This window comes from Perognathus longimembris, chromosome 18, assembly GCF_023159225.1.
Source record: "Perognathus longimembris pacificus isolate PPM17 chromosome 18, ASM2315922v1, whole genome shotgun sequence".
NCBI lineage: Eukaryota > Metazoa > Chordata > Mammalia > Rodentia > Heteromyidae > Perognathus > Perognathus longimembris.
Genome location: NC_063178.1, coordinates 37931897 through 37943173, shown reverse-complemented (window position 1 = coordinate 37943173; position 11277 = coordinate 37931897). Strand labels below are relative to the sequence as shown.

At 39.2% G+C, this 11277-nt stretch overlaps 1 pseudogene; it reads right to left on the bottom strand.

Annotated features, from left to right (window-relative positions):
• Positions 1-3113: 3113 nt before the first annotated feature.
• Positions 3114-4218, bottom strand: LOC125367292 (annotated as a pseudogene).
• Between the last annotated feature and the right edge of the window lie 7059 nt (positions 4219-11277).

Below are 11277 nucleotides of genomic sequence, written 5' to 3'. Positions count from 1 at the left end.
AAAATTCTTGGCTGCCTCCCTGCTTGCTGCTGCCTGCCTGCCTGCCTGCCTAACCCCTAGTACCTAAATATTGACCTGAGTTTCTGCAATGTTGTCCCATGAGCAGGGAAATAGCAAAGCTTTCATGGAATTTTTATAAATTAGACTTGAAAAAACTTATAAAATATAGCTACTATTATGTCATTATGGACATTATTTGCTCAACCAATCTTGCTACCCTTAAACACATTGTGTAAAGCATTTGGGGGCATGTTGTATACATTATTAAAAATGCCCACCTACCTTCTTGCCTGCCTGCCTGCCAGCCTGCCTAATCCCTAGTGCCTGAAAATTGACTTAAGTTCCTACAATGTTGTCTATTGAGTATGTAAATAGCAAAACTTTCACAGAATTTTTATAACTTAGACTTGAAAAAACTTACAACAAAACATAGCTACAATTATGTCACTACTGACATTATTTGCCCAACCAATCTGGTTGCCCCTAAGCACAATGTATGAAGGATTTGATGGCATATTGTATACATTGTTAAAAATGCCTGCCTGCCTGACTGCCTTCTCTATCCTGTCTTATTTAATAAAACTTTATATAAGTACTGAAATCAATTAGAGTGTGTCCGACAACTTTTCTTTTTCAATGTTTTTGTGGCTACTTTTAACTTCCTGATTATTCATATACTTTTTAGAATCAGCTTCTTGATTACTTTTTAAAATAGCATTACCAAGCACCAGTGGCTCACATCTGTCAACCTAGCTACTTAGAAGGCTGAGATCAGAGGATCACAAGGTGAAGCCAGCCTCAACGGGAGAATTTGTGCGACTCTTATCTCTAATTAACTACCCCCAAAAAGCTGTAAGTAGAGCTGTGGCTCAGATGGTAGAACATGCTAGCCTAAGTAAAACAAGGTCAAAAATGGTGCTCCAATCCTGGGTTTAAGCCTCAGAAATGGTGCATGCATGCTCAGGCAATCACATGTAAGCTATGTGTCATTTTGGGTAAATTGGTGTCCTGAGAATTTTGACTCTTCATATAGGATGCACTCCAAGTAACTAGATCTTTTCTGATTTCTGTCATTTATACTTTCATATTGTTGAAGATATTTTGTTGAATTCCTTTCTAAATATTGCATGTTTGAGGTCCAATTTTAAATAGTACTCTTAAAATACATTGCCAATGATCAGTTAGTATTCTCTAGAAACACAGTGTAATTTTTGGTTGTTGTTGATGCTTGGCTACCAGTTTTGCTCAGCTTCTTTCTTGGGTCTAGCAGTATGTTGATAAGTTCTTCGGGGTCAGCTCTGGAAATATGTCATCTGAGAACATAAGCAATTTTTTTTATTTACAAAATGTGTACCTTTTGTTTTGGTTTCTTTTCCTTTTTTGTCTTAGTACACATGCTACATTTGCCAGTCCAACATTGCAAAGATATAGTGAGAGTAGAAATCATCTCTTGGTTTTGATCTTAGAGCAAAAATATTTAGTCAGTCATCATTCTTTCGCTTTTTGTTTTTATAATATTTGTTAGATGAACACTACAATGTGTTCTTTTATTGCTTTTTTTTAAATAGGGTTTTTCAGTTGCTTTTTATGAGTTACCCTTGGCCACAGTCAGACCACTTTACTGGTGTGTACAGGAAAGCATCAACTACAGTGCTTTATAGGTATCTCTTATTACATCTATGATTTCTTCAAACTCTCATTAGAATGAAGTCCTAAACATCGATTGTAATCTCTCAACACCCATCCAGTTGGATTAATGTAAACTCAGAGGGGGAAGAAGTACAGAAAAATGTTATCTTCACAATTCTGTTAGCTATTACCTGGGCTGAAAGGGTTATGATGCTTACATGACTGCTTTCCAACGTAAAATTAAAAAAAATTTTTTTGAAAATAACAAAACTACAATGACATTAATCTTTCCAAGCATGGTTCAACTTGAACATTAGAGAACTTAAGAATTCTAAAGACGGTATGCCACCACTGCACCAGAATTTCTTTCATCATTCCAACAATTACAGGGAATTTTTTTTCATTTTCCTGAAATTAAAGTGGAATAAAATATGATTTTTAAATTATGACAAAAGAACAACTACTTAGCCAGAGATATCAGTTCCTCCTGAAAAAGCAGTGTTTACCGCTCTCACTGTAATTTTTCTTTTTTTTTTTTTTCAAATTTTTATTATCAAACTGATGTACAGAGAGGTTACTTACTATAATTTTTCTCATGGTTATCTTAGTGATTTCAGATAGAATTAAAAATCTACCTTAAAAATAGAAACAAAACAAAAGGACTACTTAAGCCAACAAAACTACTAAAAATATGCTAAAATTTACTGACAAAATCATGGGCAGTTCATACAATACTTAGACTCTACCTGTTTTAAGTATAATAAATAAGTAAAAAATTGTAATTACAAAACCAGTTTTTCCCCTTGGGGAAACAAAAAGCCACTTTTAACCAATTGTTCCCTAAATATACATATACTGTATATTATTATACACTTCTTCAGAGAAGCAAGACATATTTGTCTTCCTGACACTGGATTCGAGTATTTATTAGTTGTTGTTGTTGTTGTTGTTGTTGTTGTGTGTGTGTGTGTGTACACATGTGTGTGTGTTTTGAAACATCAGTAAGGCAACTGCAAGTGTTGGGCCCAAAAGTACTTCTGGTTTATACTTGAAAAGACCACTGAATATGCTTTTATCTATATTGAACACGGGCAACACATATGCACTGTGTTCAGCATCATCTCTTTCCATTATCAATCAACCAGCACAGGTACCAATTCATTTTACTGCCCTCCCAAGGAATTCAAGTCATTATTGGTGCAATTAATAAAGAGAAAATGTGTGCCAATAAGAAGCGGAGCTGGTCTCTGTTTTCATTTCCTTTTATGGAACTGCACAGACAGCATGATACCTGAGCAAATAAATCAACTACCATGATAGGAAGGGCTCCTTAATCCATAGTCTTTGCTTTATTGTGTGCAAAGTGTGCTACCATCCCCTGAGCTTCCTGAATGTCTGTTTTCATTAGAAATCAGTGCTTGCTCTTTTCCATAATAACCAGAGAAGAAATGAGGCAGGAAGTATATCTTCATCATGGTTCTCTGTCAGTCCCGAGACTGATAGAAAAGGAGGTAACCTGACTCAGAGTTCTTTGAGATATCTGGTGTCAACCTGTAGAATTCTTCAGTAGCTTGGGCATCTATTTTTTCTACAATGTCATCATCAAACAACAACCAAAAATCATGACTCTTAACTACTGCAATATAATGGCCACGATTGGGACCACTTCCACAGTGAACCACAACAGCAACAAGGTCATACATCCTGTCAGGATTGGTTGCATCTCCTGAAGTGTTAAACAGACAAAGTTCTAAAGGGAAAAGTACCCGGTATGAAATTTTTGTATATTGATGAAGTTGATCCATATATTTAAATCTCTTCAGGTGGAGAGCTAGAATCACGGGCAGTTTCTTAACTTTCATCCATTTGTGTGCTTCCTACTTGCTGCGACACTCTTCACAGTAATATTTATATTCACTGAAGAGAGTTTCTGTGTAGCTAAAATCTCTTAAACAGTGAGTAATTGATGTGTTTTGTTCCACATCAACAGAAAGGTCTAAAAAAATCTTCATCTTTGCTGCTTATAGTTTCACAAGTAAGACATCTGGTTTCATTAATTAATGTTCTCTGAAAAATCTCATGAACCCACGTTGGGTCTGGTGTGCTGTTGTTATTTTCATTGTCAATATTACCATTAGGCAAGTGACCATTTTGTTTTTCTTGCTTTCTCTCTTCTTGTAAAATATCAGCAATTGTATTTAGCAAGTAATTTAAGAATTCATGAGCATCTTGTTGCATATAGTTGTCAAAAAGCTCATTTTCTTTCCGTAATCTTGTGATGAACTTCTTGGGAGGTATTACTCTGACCTTTTCCTTTTGAGTTGCTGTGCTGTGGAAGAGATCTGCAAAGCACTTAAGAAGGTTCTCCTTCTTCCTAGGCTGACTCTTGTATGCTAGAACTTTTTCCCAAAAAATAAAGTGCTTGAAGAACAGAATTACAGTAAGCAGGTATTCCTAAAATTGACTAATCCAAAATAGTGCTCAGTTGACTGGAAACTATTCTGGAGCAATCTTTTTCTCTAATGCCGAGGCATTGGCGCCCATGTTAGACATGGAGGCGAATTTATAGGCTGTCATTAGGATTTCCATCAGTCCAGCGCCTTCTTCCACCCAATCACAGTGGCGGCGGATGGGGAAGAGGGGAACCAGGCAGCCCTCACACACCACAGCCCGCGGGCAGGCCCCCAAGTTGCTGCCTACCCATGCTCTGAACCAGCAGAGCCACCACTTCTACCGCCATTGCTGCCGGCATTCCTTTCCATCTCTAAGTTGCTAAGGGTTTTGATTTTTTAATTTTTTGAAGTCTTTTTAAGATTACTGAGATAATCATTTGGCTTTTCCTTTTCCTTATTTTTGTGTTGGTCCTTGGGCTTGAACTCAGTGCCTGGGTGCTATCCCTGAGCTTTTGTGTTGAAGGCCAGAATTCTGACATTAGAACAACAGTTATACTTACAGGTTTTCTTGGTGCTTAATTGGAGGAAGATAAGAGTCTAATGGAATTTCCAGCCAGGGCTGGCTTTGAACTGTGCTCCTCAAATCTCAGCCTTCCTAGTAGATAGGATTATGGGTAGTGGCCAGCTGGCTTTTTACTTTTAGATTGTTGGCCTTGAAGTTCAATTGAATCAACTTCACACTTCTAGGAGAATGTTTCCTTGGTTATTTTCTATTAACATTTGCACACATACTAATCCATTCAGTTTGCTAACACTTCCTTAAGAACTTTTACATGTGTTTAGATAAAGGATATCAGCTACTGATCTCACAAATCAGTTGGGAATAATTTTTTCCCTTCAACTTTCTGCAAGACCTTTGTGTGAAAGTGGTTCATTCTTTTTGAATATTTTGCTTTTGTTTTTTAATATTGAGCAGAACTCATGAGTGAAATCATCTGGGCCAAGATGGTTTATGTTTATGGTTTGTATTATTTTAGGGTAGGGACAAGCCATTTAACAGATAATAAATGATCCCTATTATTTGTTCCTTAAAACTTGACATTTTTCAAGATAACTTTCTGGCATGTTCACTTTTAACAGACAAACTAAGAAATTACAGTTCTTTGGTAGTTTCTGTTAGATAAACAAGCTCTACAACTGACATATACCAGCCTTAAGATTTTATATGTTTAATGTAAATAAAATGTGAATTAATCAATAAAATATATATAAATAAATAATTTCTCCTGGAGATAAGTTTTATTATAAATATGAGTCTATATTGTACCTTACAATCCCAGGAAATGGATAAAGATACATAGATTACTATATAGCTGCAAGTAACAACTTTCTGAAGAGGGGTCCAATAGCTCAGGAAATAAGAGCAAGAACTGATAAATGAGGTTGCAGTAAATTAAAAGGTTTTTGTACAATTACAAGAAAGAAGAGACAGCCTCCATAATGGAGGAAAAATCTTTGCAAGATATTCACCAGGCAAGGAACTAATATTCAGGAATATATTTGTAATTCTCAAAAAATTAAAAAAAAACAATCCAATTGATAAATGATCAGATGAATTGCACAGACAGTTCTTGGAAGTACAAATAAGCAATAAATAAAGAGATGATCAACATTCTAGCTATACAGGAAATGCAAATCAAAACTACACTGAGAAAAAAAAAACCTACACTGAGTTCAGATGCCTGTGGCTCACACTGTAATCCTAATTGCTCCCATAATCTCAAGATCAGAGGATCACAGTTCAAACTCAGCCCAGGCAGGAAAGTCCATGAGACTCTTATCTCCAATTAGCCACCAAAAAACCTGGACAGTGGAGCTCTGGCCCAAATGGTATAGAGTTCTAGCCTTGAGCAAAAAAGCTCAGGACAAGCACCCAGGCCCTGAGTTAAAGACTGGAACAAAACAAACAAACAAGCAAAAACACCCCCTTCGCACACAAAGATCAACTCCACTTCCCATCTCAACACTGTCAGAATGGTAGCCATCCACAGAACAAACAACAACAGTGCTGGTGAGGACCTAGGCATAAAGGAACTCACACACACTGTTAGTGGGAATGCAAATGAGTACAACTCTGTGGATATCAGTAGGAAGGTTCTTAAAAAAAACTGAAAATGGAAGTACTATACAGTTTGAACATACCGTCCTTAGGCATCAGTCTTGCACATCCATGTTTAGAGCAGCATTGTTGTGGATCAGTCCAGGTGTTCCTCAACTGATAACTGGAGAATGAAAATGCATCTACACACACACACACACACACACACACACACACACACACACACACACACAGAGGAATATTCCTTAGCTAGAAACAGAGAATACCTGCCATTCTTACCACCACTCCAAAAGCGTGCAGATTTGGGGCTGTAAACTTAAGAAAGTAGATCCCAAGAAGTTCCCATCTTTTCTCCAACTCACAGTCTGCCTTCTAGGTAACCTTCCTTTGTCCATGCTGACTGAGTGGAGATAACAGCCTCTCACTCCTTCCCTCCTTTCTTTCTTTTTTTCCTTTGGGGCTGTGGTGGGGTGGGGGTAAATTCCAGGAGGAAACTCTACAACCCAAACCACACTGGTCAGTAATGGTTGACCCAAGGGCCTTCATCTTTAAGAACCAACTGTAAAGTTTCTTTGGCTTTTCTGTTTTCCTGACCATCAGTTGAGTTTTGTGTGACATCTGAGCCTGCTCTTAATGAAGACTGGAGAGAATTAAGGACAGGGGTTAAAGTTAGTCTGAAAATAAAGGAACAAGGAGCCTTGATATCCGGGTGGTCAACATGACATCAGTTATATCATTGCTAGCCAGGCTAGGGATGAACAGGTTGAAGCTGGAGAAAGCACATGCAGATGCACAAGAGGTTTCTCAAAGGATATTAGGAAGAGCCTGAGAAGGGTACCCTGCTCCCTTGTAGGTGGAGACTCTCCACTAAGGAGCCCCTAGGTTCAACTGTGACCTTGTGTGCACTGCAGTGGCCACAGGGCTATGGGATACAATTGTGCTCTCTGAGCCAATGCTTATGTAGGACTTATAAAAGTTGGGGAGGTTGCCAAGTAGAAACCCTTGGGCCATGTGTCAGATGGGAAAAGGTTGGGATGTCCCCCCTCTGAGGCAATGGGGAAACTAGGTTTTTTGATAAGAAGATGAAAACAAACATTTTTACAATTTTTCTAATAGCATTAGAGTGAACCAAGTTGTGTCTTCCAATAATAATCCTATTAGGAACGTCATAAACATCATTCAGGGAGTGTGTTTGCCATTGAAAGAAGGTAGTAAATCAATCTCAAGGCTTGTAGATTTAAATAGAATGTAGGTGAAACAAAATATCCATAAATCAAGAAATCCAACCTCAACATAGGCAGACCATTAAATAAGTCACAGACAAACACAAGCTTTACACAATTTTGAAGTGAAAACACTATAATGGAATCCCATCTGCTTCCTAGCAACTGCTTACCAGGGACAGGGGGAAACTAGCACCCACATCTGTCCCCTGGAAACCAAGGAACAAAGAAATAAGTTGCTGTTCATCATAGAATGCCACCTGTACTTCGTGGAACAAAGGAAGATACCTGATTGGAGCTGAAGAAGCCACACATCCCTGTAGCCCCACAAGGAATCAATTCAGGTCTTGATCAAGTCCCAACATGCAGCTCACTGGCCATCTGAGCCTCCTAGTGCCTGCCGGACACCACATGCCCGCCTGCGGTGCTGTGAATTCTCTGGGCGGTGCCCAGATGGTTCAGCGCTCTGTGACTTGGCCAGCTTCTAGGTGCCGCCCGCTGACATATACCAGTGTTCCAAGCAGAGTTGCCATAGCGAAAGGAACCTGAAGCCACTTAGCAGTTTGTTGAACCTGGGTAACTGCAGTCGAAATCAGGACACGGGGGATACAAGGCGAGTGAACCAATGCATACTTTATTCCAAGAGGGCCAGGGTTTATATAGGGTTAGAAACCAATTTTACAATTACAGGGTAAAAGATCAATATAGCATGACATTTGTCTCAAATACAGAAGTGGAGGAAATTTCCTACTGTGAGGGCAGGAACTTGATACAAATGCCTTTCTAATTACAGGAGGTAGTGACTACAAAGATTGTTGATATCAAAACAAGGAACTGTATACAACCGAGGTAGAACTATAATTATCTCCTAGCTACTATCCTATCAATCTTGACTTCTCCAAATACTTGTGAAATAGTGAGGAGACTTTCCTGTTTATAGTGAGAATCTAGTGCTAAAGGCAGCTGGTCAAGCAAGTCTCCTCAGGGAGACTTGCTAAGCAGGGGGAAAAAGGAGATTCTCACAACAACTTGTGGCTTCCTTTGGCCCACAAACACCAGGAACCCCTTGCTGGGAATGTGTTCCTAAGGGCCTATTAGTGTGCTAATAAAGCATCGGAGTAACCATGCCGGGGCTAAATTTTTCCACTGGTTGGAGACTGTAATTCTCCAACAATTCCCCCTTTTTTATTAATTTTCCACAGCCGCTTCTCTAGAAAGATTAAGGGCAGTGAGTAAAACATCAGAGGAATTATTTCTAGTAAAATGCCTCATTATAGCTATGATAGAACAATATCCTAAGAAAAAGACACATATCATAAGTATTAAGGCAATAGAAGCACTTCCAACACCATGGGTAATACTTTGCCACCACCCCCTAGGGTCTAATCCTTCTAAGGTCTGAGCTAGTCCTTGGGCTATATCATCAATAGAAAAGGCATCTGGCAATTCCTTTTGAAAAGCTTCAAAAACCTCCCTGTATAAGCTTTGTTCACTTAACGTACCATTTAGTATGGCTCTATCTATAAGCATTTGTATATCATTCCATTCACATTCAGAGGCATTATATTTATAAGGTGTTACACAGACATGACTAGAATTCCAATCACAAGTCAAAAACAATCGTTGCTGTAAAGCCAAATATTTCTGTCCAAGCCAAAACACTCCTCCTTTAACAGCTTCTATCTCATCTTGAAGGTGGGCATTTACTTCCAGCTGATGTTGCCACAGATTGTGGGAGTCCTGGTGCCACTGCACCATAAAGTCATGAGTTTGTACAGATTGTCGCAATGCGGCTTCGGATACTGCTGCAGTTGTAGCAATGGCAATCAGTCCAACGAGTCCTGCAATAATCAGTCCAATGGCATGACGACTCCTCTTCAGAAGCCGCTCAAAAAACGGCATTACTAGTCCTTGTACAGGTCCTCCAGCCCAGGGATGATGCAAATGAACAGGAACCCAAAGGGAGTTGCGCTGGGTTAAAATCATGATCCTATCTTGACTAAAATTAAAGGTGACATTGTTATTCAAGCAAGTATACAATTTACAATTTATGCAGGTAATGGCATTCTTAGTTATGTTTATGGGGCCGACCATCAGTACTTGTGGAAAATGAACACAAGCAGAGATATTATAGGTCTTTACAACTGTGAAGTTGTAGGAGGCCGAGGATCCTTTAGTTCCTGAGTAAGTTCCATTGGCCAGCAATACAGGAGCCAGAGAAGCTGCTCATTTCCAGAGATGATGTTGTGGAGGAAATAGCCTGTTTCCATGGGCAAGAGCAGGCCGGGGGTCACTAAAGCCTGCTCCAAACCACCCTAAAAGCTGTTTAGCAGACATGGCATTGGACATATTCATAGATAAAGTAGGGTCACAAGATGAGTTATATTCAGTGCAGTTTTTCAGCCACACACCAAAAGGTCCCTAATCATACCAAGTATGCTGGGATGTATTCCAAATAGTTGGAAAAATTCCTCGACAATTTTCCCAACGTCTTTCAGTAAAGTTCAGGTTCAGATAAGTAAAATTGTCACATTTAGGCAGGCCAGCAGGGCTGGGATAATTATCTAATTTATAAGTATAAGATCCCACAGACCAGGAAGACAGTCTAATCAGCCGAGTTCTACTGGAGTTATATGAACCTCCATGCTGAATCCAATATTGATATCTAAAAGGGTAACATGGGGAATGGCCTTGACAGATAGCTTAGAGAACTGAGAATAAGAGAAGTTAAATGATCTTTCCTCTTCCATAGGAAAGACTGGAATGCCAGACCCATAGGGGGAGAGAGTAAATTAGGAATAGATGTAAAAACAGAAACATGGGCTTTTGTCCATAAATATGGATGTAATAAAGGAGGGTTAGAAATATAGGCCCAATACATTACCTCTGATGTAGCCCCTACAGGTTACCAGTGCACACCTGTCCATTTGAATGGCCTTATCACTTGAATGAGAATGTCTCACCCCCTTGATGGACAGAGGGGTGTTTGTTGCTGGATCCACTGGAGCAGGTGCTAGAAAGATGGGCTGTCTCCTGTATAAACATAAGCATACCCTTGCCCCTGGGTTAACAACTCCCCGGGGACCCAATCTAGCCCAACCTCCAATCTATTCCAAACTGGCTGCGGTTTGTTTTGCATAGGCGGAGCTAGGAAGTGTTGCTCAGCTCTTGCTAAAACATCTCCTTGAGGCAAATTTAAAAAGTTAAGGACAAATAGTGCTTCTGCAATAACAGCTCGGGCTGTTTTATAAATACTTTTCATAGAAGTTGCATATCCCTCAGTACTATCCATACTCCCCCTCTTTAGTTTTTTAATTTGTGTTTTTAATGTATAATGAGCTCTTTCTACTATCCCTTGACCTTGAGGATTGTATTCAATTCCTCTAACATGAAAAATGTTATGAAATTCTAAAAATTTTCGTACTTGTTTACTGGAATAAGCTGGTGCATTGTCAGTTTTTATTTGAGAAGGAATCCCCATGACTGCGAATGTTTCTAGTAAATGTTGAATGACATGAGTCCCTTTTTCCCCTGGTAGAGGTGTTGCCCAAGTAAAAGAAGAATATGTATCAATGGATACATGCACATATTGTAAGCGGCCAAATTCAGGGATGTGTGTTACATCCATTTGCCAAATTTCGTTAGTACCATGGGGAAGAGTTCGCAGATGCAAGGGTCTGCAAGTAGGACAGTTAGCAATGATTTGTTTAGCTTGTTTAAAGGGAATTTTATAAGTAACATGTAAATGACCTGCATTAGAGTGCCGGGCAGCATGATCTTCTGCTGAGGCAAAAGAGACTAAAGCATCTACTTTAGCATTACCATATGCCATAGGACCTGGCAAATTAGAATGAACTCGAATATGGACTACATACAAAGAGTGTTGCCTCTGGCGCAACAGGTTCTGTAATTG